The sequence below is a fragment of the Hirundo rustica genome, chromosome 14, assembly GCF_015227805.2.
Source record: "Hirundo rustica isolate bHirRus1 chromosome 14, bHirRus1.pri.v3, whole genome shotgun sequence".
In the NCBI taxonomy this organism is placed as follows: domain Eukaryota; kingdom Metazoa; phylum Chordata; class Aves; order Passeriformes; family Hirundinidae; genus Hirundo; species Hirundo rustica.
The window spans coordinates 14,679,207-14,692,778 of record NC_053463.1 but is presented as its reverse complement, the minus strand read 5'-3'; the positions used below and the strand labels follow the sequence as shown (position 1 = coordinate 14,692,778).

The 13,572-nt window shown below is 38.0% G+C and overlaps 1 protein-coding gene across 1 annotated transcript in view; it reads left to right on the top strand.

Annotated features, from left to right (window-relative positions):
• Positions 1 to 2,867: 2,867 nt before the first annotated feature.
• The window catches only part of SLIT3 (slit guidance ligand 3), a 519,844-nt gene continuing 509,139 nt past the window's right edge, over positions 2,868 to 13,572 (top strand). Inside the window, exon 1 of the mRNA XM_058422439.1 lies at positions 2,868 to 2,882. The gene's annotated coding sequence lies outside the window, so the exon portion shown is untranslated. The remainder of the gene's footprint in view (positions 2,883 to 13,572) is intronic.

Below are 13,572 nucleotides of genomic sequence, written 5' to 3'. Positions count from 1 at the left end.
GCCCTGTTCTCTTCCCCTTGCTGAAATGGCGATCACTAGGACGGTTTTACAGACCGTATCTACAACTTGTGAATAGAAAATACTGGCATGGGTCGCTAACAAGCTGTTAGCAATTTGTCAGGTGCAGTGACCATCTTGGCAGAATGCTGCAGGACCATTCCCTGGCATTACAATATCTAATGCTGATATACACCAGCATTCCTGAGCTTTGGAGCTGGATTTCACTTAAGGAGGCTGTAAGAATGTAGAATGACAAGGTCATTATGTCCATTGATTGTGGCAAATATGGCTTTATGGAAACAAATACTTTTGTCCCATTTATCTATGAGAGGACTGTCACTTTTCATGTTTCTTTTGAGCTTAGGTTATATTTAGTCCCCAGCTTGCTACTGTAACCATAAATTTACTGTTAGGAACTTTTCTCCTGCTTCCGACCTCAACAACAGCCACTGCCCTTCAGAGATTCTACAAATCCACTAGCTACTGAAGTGTAAATGTTTTCTCAAGTGTGGAGTTTGTATACTTTTGTTTATTGACATTTTGTATCAGCACACTTAGTTAAATGTGCGCAGTGCTGACCCTGTATAAAATGGAAATCTGTGTTTCATGACTCTTATCTACCAGCAGGCAAGAATTCCATATAAGTAAGGGATTAAATGCAGCAAGTAAATGTGTTGGTGGGTTGTTTTATTTTTTTTCCTCTGAGGAGGAGGCTTGTTGCTTTTATCAGCATAAAAGCCAGTGAGTTAAAAAAGCCCTCTTGGTCTTTCCCTGCTAATTGCTCAGGGTAACAGATGAGCTGACAAATGTTTTACTAACTGTGCCTGAGATGCCAAATGCTCCGCGGAGCAGGCGAGTTCCAGCAGTCTGCTGAGAAGTGCTGATTACTGCCCCTCACTTTAGCACAACTGACCCAGGCTTCACCACAATAAAAACTTACTGGAGCAGTAGAGAGTGGTTTATTTGTTTGTTTGTTTTTACATGTCCTTGCTCTTCACATTTAAGAACACTTCAAATGTTCTGCACTACTTAAAGCCATGTTATTTGCTAGTGCAGCTTCATAAAAACCCAGGTTCAACTCTATCCAGATTTTTCAGCAGGTAAATATGAAAAAAGTTCTGCTTTTTTGAGATGGGACACTTTCACCTTCCATTAAACAGAAGCCAGGATATTAATTTAATTAGTTAATTTATTACCGTGAATACCAAGAGCAGTAATACCAATACCTGAGTTGTTCTGTGAGGAACTTGAGTAGCTCAGTAATTACAGCAACAGATTGAGGGCCAGTGACTGTTTCTAATCCTCTCTAAACTATTAGACACTGACCTCATCCAAATCACTCCATCTCACTATTTCAGTCATCTTAGCAAAACACATCTTTACTTTTCTTACCAATCTGACCTTAAATGGCCTTCTGTGGCCACATGTGATCACTGCAGAATTTATCAAGTAGGTATGAGAGTTGCAAAAGCAAACTCTCAGGTTTGTAACTCCCTTGTGAAACTTTTCCATTACTTTTATTTAGGTTGGTCACATTTTTTGCTGCTTGTTTGAATGGAATAGGAGCCTCACAATGAGCTTTCTGGATTTATGGAATCGAGGAACCCAGTTATGAAAATATACTTTCTTCAGTGTGTAATATATTCTTAAAAGAAAGGGTAAAATCTGATGCATCTTTAATATTTTCCAAATATCCGTGGTAAAAGTCACAATTTCAAGATGTTTCTAAAAACAAACAAACAAACAAACAAAACCAATGTAAGTTTTATGATAACCTCAGGGAGCTGATATTTTTGTTGGTTTATATCTGGTAACTCAAGGGATCAGTCAATCCCAGAACAAGGTTGCCAAATCCACATGCACTAGAACCCAGAGTGTAGGGTGACTCAAAGTTATTTTCACTTTTCTTTTAGCAGTATCTCAAAAAGCCACTTGAACTGCACACCAGCATAAATGCAGCTATCCAGTATTACCACAATAGCAGGTCAGAACCCCCACTTCTTTTTTCCTTATTTTTTGAGTTTACTTAGCTGACACAAGTTCACATTCAATTTGTTGCACTGATATTTAGCTAATTCATTGTTTAAACGCTGCTCTTCTCTTTGGCAACAGCGCCAAATGAATACTTCAAACCCCCATTTTGTGATACAAAAATATTCATATAGGCACCATCATCGACGCTTTCAAATGCACAACCACGAACTAACCCAAACAATTACCATTCTCTGAAACGCCTTATGGATCAGTGCGGCTCACGTGCGGGTTTTTACACGCCGCTGACAGCAGAGCTCTCTAACACAGTCGCTCGCACACGCGGAGTTCCCTTTGCCGCAGGTTTTTATCCCAGGCTCATTCCCGGGAACGCCGGGAGGTGCCGGGGCTGCCGCGGTCTCCAGCGCCACCTGGCGGCCGTCCCGCGCCACTGCGGCTCCCGCCGCCGCTTCCCGGCCCCCGTCCGGACCCGAGAGATTCGAACCTGCAAATATTACCGGGAAAAACGATCGCATCGACTAATAGAGCTTCCTTTTCAGCAAAGAAATGGTTCAAATTAATTGTCATGGCTGCAATTCCGCCCTCCTACCATCCCATCCCTTCCCTTCCCATCCCGTTAAACAGTCAAACAAAGTGATTGTCTGTAATTTTAGTTGAATCAAATTTCACGCAGATCATCAGCTACCTTCTGGGTGACAACTTTAGCACTGCCACTGTGAATATCTAATCAAGGGGAGTAAAAAGTTTAATCAGCTTTGCCAGCTGCAGGTCATTAGCTATTTCACCATCAATAGCTTTCACCTGGAGCTCGTTTCAGGCCTGCTATAAAAGAGCCTGACTTCCCCTACCAACGGGATTGCTTAGGTGTGCTGTGGAGGTGGCTTCAAAAGGTAGGGTAATTTTTTTTAAAAAAAAAGTACAAACAAAACAATTTCTTGTGATAAAATATGTGGTGTTTATTTGGGAAGAATAAGTTAAGCTACTGGCCTTTTCTTAGTTTAGATTTTCTTAAGTAGCGTTTTAAAATGTGGGATGGCGTAACTGAGTTCTAACCTTTATTCCACCAATTTTTTTTTTTAATTTATTGAGTAATTTTGGAAATGCTAATTAGTGTTATGTGTCTCTAATGCTTATGACAATAACAAAGAATTTAAAACAAATAAGGAAAGTGAAATGTAGTAAGTTAAATGAGCTCTAATTAATTGTGAAATTATTCAATGCCTTAAAAACCCATGTTTTATCTCTAGGCCAGCTTTTACTAGAAGATGGTGTTATGAAATATTTGAGCTAAATTTGTTATGAATTATCTGTGTCTTATGTTGTTTATAATCCTGGTTTTATTTGTTATGGGGATTATGTTTGTAGTTTCATTTACATCCTCTAGAAATAGTCTTATATATAAATGCATGAAAAACCATCAGTTATTCTGTTTCTGTACAGAAACTAAAAGATTAAACTGTAGAATACTTAGTTGTTATTGGGTTTTTGAAGTATTACTTTGTTGTTGAGTGTATTTATTGTAAGCTATAAGAGAATAATAGAATTGATTAGAGAGTAGTGGTTTGAATTGTTATTGTCTGGCTTTGTTTCTGTTCTAGGCTTTCCATTTTTAAAATGCTTTTAACAGTGGTTGTTTTATTTTATCAAAACCCTCGATTTTACTTTTCACCCCCAAACCCTGTCCTGCTCCATCCCCCTTAAAGGGTGAGTGCAAACCCTTTATTAGCTAAACCTCAGGGATGTTTTCTGACTCTTGAGGGCACTTTGCTGATCCTGTTTGGGGCTGAGCAGTTCTGCTCTGACCCTAGAGCTGTGTAAGGTGTCACAAGACCACCTAAATCAGGTAGAAACTGAGTCTTTAGAAATTGACTGAATTAACAGTGTCTGATATCTGCTTCCATAAAGAAGTTGTAGATGCAGAGTTGGGTGGCTTTGAGGGAGTTTTCAGTCCTGGAGGCAGAGTTTTATCTTCAGCTGCTTGTTTTCCTGCCAGTCTCCAACTACATCTCCACCCACAGCACTGGCCTGGCTCATTCTGGGACTGCTGGGCTAAAATGACCTGACCTGTTAAGTCTCACCAAAAAGCAGATAGATTTTTCCAAAGGTTATGGAAAATGTTTGTAAAACACCAAGCAACCCCCAGCCTTTTGTGGTGGTTTGGATATTTTTTTCCTTAGTGTAATTGTTTTCCCCTTATACTTACTTTTGAATGCAAAATGAAAAATCAAAGCAATGAAGTGAACTTGATTGAGTAGAATGGAGCAATTTGAAGAGATGAAACAGAAGGATCTAATCACTTAAATATGTTTTTATTCTTTCTGTTTGCTTAGCCTGTTAAATAGTCTGACACTGAGAATCCAGTTTCATTTTCTCTGTAATTATACTAATTAATAGCTTTACTGGCAGATCAACAGCTTGGAGCCTAGTTTTAATTCTAAGCACAACTGGCTTTTATTTCATTGTTAAACATTCATGCTGTTATATCTCAAAATATAAAACTATTTCATCTCAAGTGCTAGAGCTCGCAAAGTGCCTCAGTAAAGATGGCCTGGAACTATATTTACTGCTTTGTGTCTATAATTTCAGTACTCAATAATAGAATTGATCTCTTTCCACAGACAAATTGTGCTATTGAATGGACTAAAATGTGTGCTCCCAAAAGCTTCCCAGCCACGGAACTTCCTGTGGCAGTTGGTGTGAAGCAGTGTGTCAAACTTTGGTCTTGCTTTAGCCAAATTTAGCCTGGATAATCTACTCAGATTTAGGTGGATTCACCTGAGGCTTTTAGATTTAAAAGTGCTTCTTGGGCAAACCATTATCACTCTATACCAATCCTGCTAAAATATCAAGTTGCATGAATATTCTTGTTCAAGTCTTAACTTGGGTAATGTTAACTAAAAAATGCTAGGTGTGAATTTAAATAAATTCTCGTAGAAAATCTTAGCGGCAACAGCTTGTAGGTGTTTCCTTAAATTAAAGGAGAAATGTGAATGGCTCTGAGCACTAAAACTCTTTAAAATATTGCTTCCAAGGACTGACTCAAATTTAGGAGAGCAGCAAAATAACCACATTGTTCAGCACTGAGGGCCAATTTTGGTGGACTGAGTCTGCCCCATTATAGAATGGTTTAAGATAAATTGCTGGGGTGCTACTTTCTGCTAATTAGTTCAGTGTGAAGGGCAGCAGTACTTGTTATAGTCTCACTAATGATGGGTAAGGTGAGAGAGTAGTTCAAAAATAAATGGGTGCAATAGAAAAATGAAGTGAGAATGTAGTCATTTACCTGGGTTCTCCTATACTCATCATAAATGATGGTGTACTCTAGGTACCTGGGCAATAATACCATCAAAAGGTTAATTTCAATTTGATTTCCTTATGCTCTTATAGCTCTTGCTTATTGCTTTTGTTATATTTTCATTTTGGGTAGTACTAAATTAAAAAGAACCCCACGTTTTTATGTGTTTTTAAGCTGTTTGTTAAACTTCATAGTCTTGGTAAACCTCAAATGAGGTAATAGACTGCAGTGCCTGTCACAGGACTCTCACATGGTCAAAACAGAGCACTGAAGGTGCCTTTTCAAGGGTAACAAAGCAGCACAGTGAAAAGCTTTTGGCTATTTGATCTTAAGCAGCAATTAGTATTCCCATACTAAATGTGCATCTGAACATTGAACTATAAGTTAGGATGCTTATGCAGGTCTTCATTAAATAACTGTTTGTTCATGATCATAGCAATGAGAACATAGCTAACTTCTGTTAGGCATTTGAGGTCAAATGATCTTTATTGTAATTGTTGGCAGATTTTTTTCACACTGATTATATCAAAGAATAGTAATATTAAAATTACAATAAACCTCGTTTATTCCTGTGGTATGCAGAATGTCTTTGTAGTCTCAGGATCTGTTTTAAATTGTGTATGCTGATTTGAGTAGCTGGGATCTGGTTTTGGTTTAAATTATCATGTTTAGATGAGTAATAGGACTTTAGAAATAATTCTGAAAATGCTGATTTTGAAACACATTGCTGATTTAAGGAATGAGCCATGGGATGACACTGTCTTTCTCCACCTGAAAAGGTCAGATTTTCTTTGATACTGTGATAAATGTTGGCAGTTTCTGGTCTTGACTTCTCATTAAAAGGGGTTATGAAGAAGGCTTATGGATTAAGGTTAACAACAGCAGAGACCTATTCTATGATCTCATGTGTCCAATGCAGGGAACTTGGTTAGGAAATGAGGGAATAGGAGAGAGATTCCTATAGGAAGACTGCTTGATGAGCTGGGACTTGCCTGTCTCCATTTCTTAAGAGTAATCTAATATTAGAATACAAATTCTACTGGACTTCAGTGTCTCATCAATTTTTTTATTTTATTATTAACATGGATTTTTATATCTGCTGTTTGTGAAGTTTGCATTCATGATGTTTAGTTTTGGTTGTAGTCCCTTCTAATACCTTGGTATTTGTTGTATTTGGGGAACTATTTAAATTAGCTGTTTTTATGGCAGGTTTGTGCTTTGCTTTTAGACTTTATTGTATTATTATTCAGGATTGAGTGGGGTAGGACTGTTCCACCTGTGTAGTTCTGTGCTACTCAGTTTTAGTAACTTCAGAGGGAAACTATTCTAATAAAATTTTTCATAGAGAGACCACTAATGTGAATGAAGTTAAATCATGTTTCTTTTCAAAAAAGACATGTAGAAAAATCCTGTTAGCTCATACAAAATATTTGTCAGCTGAAGTCCTATTGCAGTTTAAATGCTGCTCAACCAGGTTCACTCATGAATAAAGTACTGAATGTGCCAATTCTTGCTGCACAGTGCATCATCTATCCAAGACAGTGAGACAGGTGTGCTTTCCCCCGACAAAGTTGTGCCCTGAAGTTGTGTGGTTTGCACCACAGGTTGAAGGCTCTGTTTGTCCTTTGTATTATGAAAATGTTTTCCTCCTCTGCTATGAAAATATAGCAGGATGGATCAGAACTGGTACTTTTTTTTCCTGTATCAATTGAATTGTATATTTAATTTCTCAGTCAGCTTTCAGTCGTGCTGCAGCTGAAGGGCTTGGCCATTCTGTTGGCTCTTTCCTGTCACTGCCTGGTTGCCATTCAGCAATATTAGTGAGAGAATTCTGTAGCTCCTCAGAGACTTGATTTAATTTACTACTAATCATTATTAGCATTAATCATGGTACAGGATCATGTTCTGTGAGACTGTAACAATTCCTTGCTGATTGAATGACTGATTATAAAGATAATGGTTTTTTCTGTATCTCATCTTTCTAAGCTTTACTTCACCACTGTATCATTTCCCACAAGTCATTTTATCAAGTCTAAATGGCAATACAGGGCAGGTAGAGTTTTTTTCACAGTAAATAATTATATACCACATAAAGTTATTGGAAACTTTTCCTTTGGATTTTATATTTTAATGATGTTTTAAGTGAATTCAAGTTTCAACGATAGCAGCTCAGAGGTTTTGAGAGCTGTGATATGCAAATATTTTATGCGAGCTGAGTAATGCATTGTTTTGTGCTCAGGGTTCACATGTGTAATCAGACAATAGTTTATCTGCCACTGGCTTGTTCCAAAATATATTCACAAACTAATCCGATCTTTCTGATCTGCCTTGGAGTTGCAAGAATGTATGAAAAAGTGGAGAGAGAGGAAAGAAAAAGTGCATCTTGTTTAACACAAACAATTGCAATTTTTACTGTTATCTTACAAAGAGTATTGGTTAGTGTAAAGCCCTTCTGTTGCCTTGAGATCTGTACAGTGATGTTTTTTTTTTTAGTTGTATAATTAATTGAGAGGCAAGGGTATAAAAATTGAAGATGTAGAGCTTTAATCTTTACAGGCAGTAAGCTGAGACTTTAGTATCCATCTCTTGTGACCTCTAACTGCAGCTGATTTATTTTTTAAGAGGTTTGCTTGATCCTAAAGTGTTGTTTCTTGAAGTATCATCGCTTTGTGACAAAAGTTACATTGAAACTGGTTTTATCTAGAATTACCATAAAGAGTATTCCCAAATACTATTATTATGCAAAAAGTATTGGGTACTTCTGATATTGTGATTTTATTGGTGTGTAAGGGCATTTCCAAGAGGTACATTTAGAAAAGACTTCTTTGTACCAGGCAGTGACAACTGCTGAAATTAGAAATGTAAGTCTTCTTTGCTTCTTTGGGTTTCTGTGGCAGTGAATGCTGTGCTGTGCGCTGGCTTTGAAAGCAAAAACTAATTAAACCCTGATGTAAAAGAAGAGTCATCAATTGCCAGGTTTAGGCGAAGAGATGATTCATTTGGCTGCTTCCAGCACCCAGCCTGGAAGCTGCTCATCAGAAAACTCCCATCACTTCTGGGGGGGAAAAGTGTGCAAGACCTGTAATTAATTACAACAGACACTCATTACCTAATGTCTTCTGCTGAGGCTGGGTTTTACACACTTAGCAGATTTAAACATTTAGATTTTAACTCTTGAGGTGCAGATTCTGTACAGCTGACAAGATGAATTTTTCTTAAGCAATTCACTCTCAAGATACTGTGATCTCAGAGTATTGCAATCCCCTACCTAGTTAGGTGCTATTCCCTTTCTAGCTTTGACTGCAAGATTTTCAAAACCTGTGTTTAGAATTAAAGCCTTTTGGAAACCCTGTGAATTTCCTGTCTGGATCTCTGCTGCTCCAATTTACTATTTGAACCATATTGATACTCTATCTGCAAGAAATTTGAGGCCTGAAGGAACAACACTCTTTAAAAGTTCTTTATACTTAAATTTCTTACAGACTAATTCAGTCTAGAGATTTATTTAGTATTTCAGATGCTTTTGTGCTAGACTTTGAGTTATATCTCCTTCCTATTGTCATAATTCTGGAAGATGGACAGCCTAATCTGAGCGTTCTGAATTCAACCATATCACTATATGATCTATATGAATATTAAAATTCCACTGTTCTCTCTGATTCTTACTCTCACTTCAGTGTTTTCTTATAGTTTCAAGGTTTTCAACTGCTGCTGATTAGCTGGACAATTAATGAAAAGTACAACGAAGCTTAAATTCAGAATTTTTTCAGCACAAAATGTAAAACTCTAATAAAAGAAAATCTACGAAGACTGTATCATGTATACAAAGTTGTATATACAAGTGGTAGTTCTAGTTCAGTGTATTAGAAACCTGAACTAGAAAAATTACTCTGCTTAGAGCTGGCTTGAATTGTGGGAGATTGATGCCTCAGGAAATACAGTGATCAGATTTCAGCTTTGCTGAGTGTTGCTTTTGTTTCCTATAGTGAGAGAACAGGATGGATCTGCGCTTCCACTGGGATGCTTGCATGAAGTTGGTATTGGGTGTATTATTCTCACTTGTGTCCTCCTTCATTGCACAAGTACTGTACGCTACCAACCAGAAGAATACCACAGATTATCTCACTCCTAGGATGTATTTAGGCCCTACCTTAAATTTAGCAGCTGCCCTGATCTTAGGCCACTTATCTAAAGTAGTTTTATTTTTCTTTAATTTCTAGCAGAAACAGTTCTGGCAGTTGTTTCCTAGTTTGGGGAAACCAACTGAAATTAAGGCTTTTCCTTAGGCAAACTTTTAATGTGCAGGGCGGAGCAGGAAGACTGATCCCCTGAGTCAGTTGTTTACAAGTTTTGCTTTATTGGAGAGCACTTGTGCTGACTCCTTATACACCTTTGTAATGATAGCTGCTTATTCCTGCTTTTCCTTCAGGGGAGTAGAATGAAATGTGCTTAAGTTTTAGGCAGAAAACTGGCAAAAGTTTATGCAATTAATGCTCCTTCCAACAGAATATGAATTAAAAGGAATTGGAGCAGATTGGGTTTAATCTCCTTGGCTGTCATCTTCAAACAAAGGAAGTGTTTGAGACAGTTACATGTCGAGCACCTGCATCTCCTCAGGACTCCTGAAGGTCTCAGCCTTTAGTACAGCCACATCCTGATTGAAGTTGGCTGCCAGACAAATTCTTGTTTGCTGGTTTTTGTTTTGTTTTAAATTTTTTTAGCCCATTATGGGCACCTAATACCCAGCCCAGAACTTGTGTAATCTCTTAGAGCTGCCTGCTCCTCTGTCTCTGCATGTAATCATCTTGCTTCTGGATTTGCAGGTGAGTAAAGCAAGCTGAAAAGTACAGAACAGCAGCTGATGGATTTTAGCTTCACTGGAAACATGGTTTTACTCTTGGGGATAGAAAAACAGAAAGGCCAAAAAGTATTTAATATAGCAGACTTGTCAGGGAAAGGCATTCAGATTATTAACAATTATAGTGCAGAATGAATGAGAGAAGAATTCAGATTTAAGTTACCATTTATCATTTGGTATATTTTTTAGGTCCAGAAACTTCTGTCTCTGAAACAGTTCTCAAAAGACAGTTGTTTGGAATAATTAAGATGTACTTGATTTTGTAGGCATTTGGGATGTGACTTGGAATGAGCAAAATGTGTGTGTAGGTCTGGATTAACTTTAATACCAAGCTGGGAAGTATTGTGCTAACACTGAGTACAGAGCCTGTATTAACAACCCCACTTGTTAATACTTCTAGTAGCTTGTTGCTGTGTGTTTTTCCTCCAGGATGTTGTGTTACCAAAAGTTAATGGAGAGCTGTGGTTATGCACAGGCTGAAGATCTCTTTAGGAATGTTGCTGGAGTCCTACATTAGGTTTAGATTTATGCAATTCTGAAGTATTAGGGGTCAGTTTATCCTGACAGTCTGTCCACTCCAGTTTTCAGTACAGTACTTTGCTGAATGTGGGTATTAAAGGTGGGAAATGCAACTTCTGCTTTTCAAGTGCTGTAAAGTTAAGTATCCTGAATGGAGGATGAGGTTTATATCCCAGGCTGTTTGAAGGCTTCATTTAGTACCAGTGATGTCCTCAATGACTTTGACAAGTGAAGTGCATGGGTTTGCCAGTCATGGAAATAGTCACCAACTGAAGCAGCAGCTCAGCTGCCTTCTGCCTGGGATTGTTTCTTTATTCTACAGAAATGGATGTGGCTCTAATAACTAACACAGAAGTAAAACATTTGTGGAAATGAATCTTTTTGATCAAGCATTGACATACCTCATTAAAAAAACCCCACAACTTATTTTTCAATATTAAATATGCAAACAGGGTTGAAGAAACCATGTTAGGTTTCCAGTGGCTTTGTGCTGCTGGTGTTTTTTTTGTTGTTATTCCAGTTGGGGTATATTTTTGTCAGAAAGCTCTATGTGCTGTGCTTTTACTTACTTAAATAGCTTAGTGTGCAAAGCAGCAGTCAAATCCTGAATTAAGTATTATGAGATCACATTTCATGGAATACCTATTTATTTATCACTAAATAGATGGATTGCATTGAAATGGCATGCTGTGGTACCATTTCATTTTCTCAGCAAATGAGGTGAACAAAACTGAAATGGAACAGCTCAGAAAGATATTTTCCTTTTAACTGCATGCTATAAGCAGAAATGATAGCTGTCCATCAAATGTGACCTTGGTGACATGTCATGGAGATGGCTTTTGATCCTGAAATGTCATTATGACCTCTTATATTGGTGATAGCTCTGGAGAGGCTCATTAGGTGAATAGGTTGCTTGAGATTGTGACTGAATTAAAGTGTTTATCAGGAATCTTTGGGTGTAATTGCAGAATATTTTTTGTTATGTATGTTAGTCAGTGAAGTTACAGTATCAGAAAAGGAGCTGACAAAACTCAGGTCTGTTCACATTTTATCTTGCCCACTGATGGTTTGCACTGATGTTTGTGCTGCTGTAAAGGAACCAGTTTAAGGATGAGTTGGGAAGATGCACACAAGGTCAGCTACATGAGCGATCTCATTGCACACACTCAAGGGGGTTAAAATGAAGCAAGAGACCTGCTGTGGTAAAATTCTGAACTTTCTTTAACCTACCAGCAAGTTGTGCTCTACCACGTGGCAGGAGTACTAGAGATGGGTGAAGAAAAAATCTGCATTTTTGATGGACTCTGTACAGTGGGCAGTATTGAGGGATTAATCACTCCCCAAAGGGTTCAATTTTAGCTTCTTCTTGGCATGGAAGCACAAACACTGTCAGGTTTTTTTGTTGTCCTCACAGATCTGGGCGTTTGGATATACCATGTGCAACCTTCAGTGTCTCTCCAAGAGCTGCTGTACAGTGAAGTATTGGCCAAGATGACAATGTTTAGCACTTTGCTTCCTCTGAAGGCCCAGTAAAACCATGTTAAGCTTGTTAGCTCAGACTTTGGATAATATTTTGTGCTTTTGTCTGGAAGCTAATCTGGAGATAGGGAAGTGAGAGGAAAATATTTGGGCCTAGTGCAATTATGGTGGACATACGATTTACACCTTAGCTGCTGTTGAAATGTTTCCAGGCAAATACTATTTTTAACAGATCTCTTTTTGCCATAAAATCACCTTTGGAGTCAAAACTTTACAGCTTGGAAGAAGTTCTTGTCTGCCTTCAGCAAAAAAGTGTTGTGTTTTACTGAAAAGAAGAAACTGAATATTGGATTACAAGTGGAATTTTCAGCTCTTTTACTGAACCTGTCAGTATCTTCTGAAGACATATTCAAATATTAGTGGTGGTTGGGTTTGGGGTTTTTTGCTATTGCCAACAAGAGGCCAGGAGCCAGTGAGGTGTTTGGCATTGGTAAACCTGTCCCACCTAAACAGTGTCAGCTGAATTTCCTTCTCTAAGCAAATAATCCTGAATGACAGGCAGCAACTGCTGCCTAAATACAGCATTTCAGAAAGTTTAATCACAGTTACTGCTTCTTTGGCATCTGTTGATGATTCTGACCACAAACCAAGGGGAAAGAGAGGGCGTATCCTAGGTCATTCTGGAGAATATTCTGTGAAAAGTCATGTCTGAGACATGTTTGACTAACACCTATCATGGGGGAATATGAGAAAGTGCTGAAGTTCTGTCACAAGGGGAGACAAATAGAACTGGGAAAAACTCATGTTTTGCATTATCCATGACATGATTTCTCCTTGATCCCTGTGAACTCTTGCAGTTTCCAAACAGAGTGTAATTAGAAAGCATTTGGACATCCATGTGGTGTAATTGAGAAATATGTTTAGAAGAATAAATCCCTACCAGCTAGCTTTTTTATCTGGTGCTTTGAAATTCTCTAATTGGATTATTAGCAGATGGTGCCATTTCTATTGTTTTGCCTCACAGCACTCTTTTCTGCAAAAGGAAGAAAAAAGTGCTTTATTTATAATTGGAGGACTGTTTCAGCTGTAAAATGTTGCCTTTAGTAATCTGCCTCACAGCTATTGTCAAATAGTGGTAGATAAGGATTTCACTGATTCACAGATCTTTCCTGGAGAATATGGATTATAACTTGTTTCCAATGAAAAGTTCTCTGGTACTTACACTGAGAAATGATGCCACTCCAATGTTTGGGCTGAAGGCTTTTTGACTGACTCCTTTCCAAGCTGAAATGTAACTTTAATTTTTTTTTTTTTTTTGTATCTACTTCACTAACAGCTGAAAATACTCTTTCATTTAGGAAATAAGCTGTCTGCTACATTCAGGCAGCAAATAGCTCAAACTATTTCTGTTGCAAGTTCTGTGGAGGTA